Source organism: Notothenia rossii, assembly GCF_949606895.1.
Source record: "Notothenia rossii genome assembly, chromosome: 6".
Classification (NCBI taxonomy): domain Eukaryota; kingdom Metazoa; phylum Chordata; class Actinopteri; order Perciformes; family Nototheniidae; genus Notothenia; species Notothenia rossii.
Genome location: NC_136909.1, coordinates 278,835 through 281,713, shown reverse-complemented (window position 1 = coordinate 281,713; position 2,879 = coordinate 278,835). Strand labels below are relative to the sequence as shown.

The 2,879-nt window shown below is 45.8% G+C and overlaps 1 long non-coding RNA gene across 2 annotated transcripts in view; it reads left to right on the top strand.

Moving 5' to 3' along the window:
• Positions 1-402: 402 nt before the first annotated feature.
• The window catches only part of LOC307044305, a 3,649-nt gene continuing 1,172 nt past the window's right edge, over positions 403-2,879 (top strand). Inside the window, exons 1-3 of one of the 2 annotated variants that reach the window (XR_013809604.1) lie at positions 403-1,100; positions 1,809-2,366; positions 2,579-2,750. This is a non-coding gene — a long non-coding RNA (uncharacterized lncRNA). Of the gene's footprint in view, positions 1,101-1,808; positions 2,449-2,578; positions 2,751-2,879 lie in introns of both variants that reach the window. The other variant, XR_013809605.1, reaches the window with a different exon arrangement.

Sequence of the window (2,879 nt, the reverse complement as noted above, 5' to 3'; positions counted from 1 at the left end):
GTAATGGAAATGCGCTATAAAGTGAGCCAGACCTAACAAGGCCTAACAAGGCCTAACTATACAGAGTGAGGCCGAGCAAGGCCGTGTAGTGGAAATGCGCCATTAGAGGTGTAGTTTCCGATAGAAACAGTGTTTCTTGTCCTTTAAGAAAGGGAAGGATTCAATTAAAGTTCCTACTGAAGAGTTTATGACTCTGTAGTCCACGTTCATAAAGCACAACCTCGCTTTATTGAATTATCTTAACCACAAGGTCCAGGACTAGTGGTTAGGAGAAGACCAAAGGAGCCACCACAACCCTACCTGTCTTTCTTCTTCTTCTGATTTCACAGCCATCATGAATCCAGAGCTCTCCACAAACATCAGATTTAATATTGAAAAAGCACAGGAGAAAGGAAGTGGTCTGATTATCAAGAAACTTTATTGAGTGAATATAATTATCAATCCTGGGCCTTTGTGCTGCCACTGCAGGAGGCTGGGTGCATGCAGCTGAGCCGAGCAGACAGACAGGCAGACAGACAGACAGACAGACATACAGACATAGAGACATAGAGACAGAGAGACAGACAGACAGACAGACGGACAGACCTACAGACAGAAAGACAGACAGACAGACAGACAGACAGACAGAGAGACAGGCAGACAGACAGACATACAAACAGACAGACAGAGAGACAGACAGAGAGACAGACAGGCAGACAGAGAGACAGACAGAGAGACAGACAGACAGACATACAGACAGACAGACATACAGACAGACAGACAGAGAGACAGACAGACAGAAAGACAGACAGACAGACAGAGAGACAGGTAGACAGACAGACAGACAGACAGACAGACAGACAGAGGTAGGTTGGACAGACAAACTTCGGGCAGAGAGGTAGACAGGTGGTCAGGTGATCAGGTAGTGAGGTAGGGGAAAAGACAGGTAGAGTCAGACAGACAGGTAAAGTCAGACAGACAGGTCGAGTCAGACAGACAGGTCAGGTGATCTGGATGGAGGTATAAAGAAGACGCCATTGGGATCTACAGGTCGTAGTTTCAACATGAGACTGATGAAGGTTCAGAGAGAGACTGATGAAGGTTCAGAGAGACTGATGAAGGTTCAGAGAGACTGATGAAGGTTCAGAGAGAGACTGATGAAGGTTCAGAGAGAGACTGATGAAGGTTCAGAGAGACTGATGAAGGTTCAGAGAGAGACTGATGAAGGTTCAGAGAGAGACTGATGAAGGTTCAAAGAGAGACTGATGAAGGTTCAGAGAGACTGATGAAGGTTCAGAGAGAGAGACTGATGAAGGTTCAGAGAGACTGATGAAGGTTCAGAGAGACTGATGAAGGTTCAGAGAGAGACTGATGAAGGTTCAGAGAGACTGATGAAGGTTCAGAGAGACTGATGAAGGTTCAGAGAGAGACTGATGAAGGTTCAGAGAGAGACTGATGAAGGTTCAGAGAGAGACTGATGAAGGTGCAGAAAGAGACTGATGAAGGTTCAGAGAGAGACTGATGAAGGTTCAGAGAGAGACTGATGAAGGTTCAGAGAGAGACTGATGAAGGTTCAGAGAGACTGATGAAGGTTCAGAGAGAGACTGATGAAGGTTCAGAGAGAGACTGATGAAGGTTCAGAGAGAGACTGATGAAGGTTCAGAGAGACTGATGAAGGTTCAGAGAGAGACTGATGAAGGTTCAGAGAGAGACTGATGAAGGTGCAGAAAGAGACTGATGAAGGTTCAGAGAGAGACTGATGAAGGTTCAGAGAGAGACTGATGAAGGTTCAGAGAGACTGATGAAGGTTCAGAGAGAGACTGATGAAGGTTCAGAGAGAGACTGATGAAGGTTCAGAGAGAGACTGATGAAGGTTCAGAGAGACTGATGAAGGTTCAGAGAGACTGATGAAGGTTCAGAGAGACTGATGAAGGTTCAGAGAGAGACTGATGAAGGTTCAGAGAGAGACTGATGAAGGTGCAGAAAGAGACTGATGAAGGTTCAGAGAGAGACTGATGAAGGTTCAGAGAGAGACTGATGAAGGTTCAGAGAGAGACTGATGAAGGTTCAGAGAGACTGATGAAGGTTCAGAGAGAGACTGATGAAGGTTCAGAGAGAGACTGATGAAGGTTCAGAGAGAGACTGATGAAGGTTCAGAGAGAGACTGATGAAGGTTCAGAGAGACTGATGAAGGTTCAGAGAGAGACTGATGAAGGTTCAGAGAGAGACTGAGGAAGGTTCAGAGAGACTGATGAAGGTTCAGAGAGAGACTGAGGAAGGTTCAGAGAGAGACTGATGAAGGTTCAGAGAGAGACTGATGAAGGTTCAGAGAGACTGATGAAGGTTCAGAGAGAGACTGAGGAAGGTTCAGAGAGAGACTGATGAAGGTTCAGAGAGACTGATGAAGGTTCAGAGAGACTGATGAAGGTTCAGAGAGACTGATGAAGGTTCAGAGAGAAACTGATGAAGGTTCAGAGAGACTGGTGAAGGTTCAGAGAGAGACTGATGAAGGTTCAGAGAGAGACTGATGAAGGTTCAGAGAGAGACTGATGAAGGTGCAGAAAGAGACTGATGAAGGTTCAGAGAGAGACTGATGAAGGTTCAGAGAGAGACTGATGAAGGTTCAGAGAGAGACTGATGAAGGTTCAGAGAGACTGATGAAGGTTCAGAGAGAGACTGATGAAGGTTCAGAGAGACTGATGAAGGTTCAGAGAGAGACTGATGAAGGTTCAGAGAGAGACTGAGGAAGGTTCAGAGAGAGACTGATGAAGGTTCTGAAAGACTGATGAAGGTTCAGAGAGACTGATGAAGGTTCAGAGAGACTGATGAAGGTGCAGAAAGACTGATGAAGGTTCAGAGAGAGACTGATGAAGGTTCAGAGAGACTGATGAAGGTTCAGA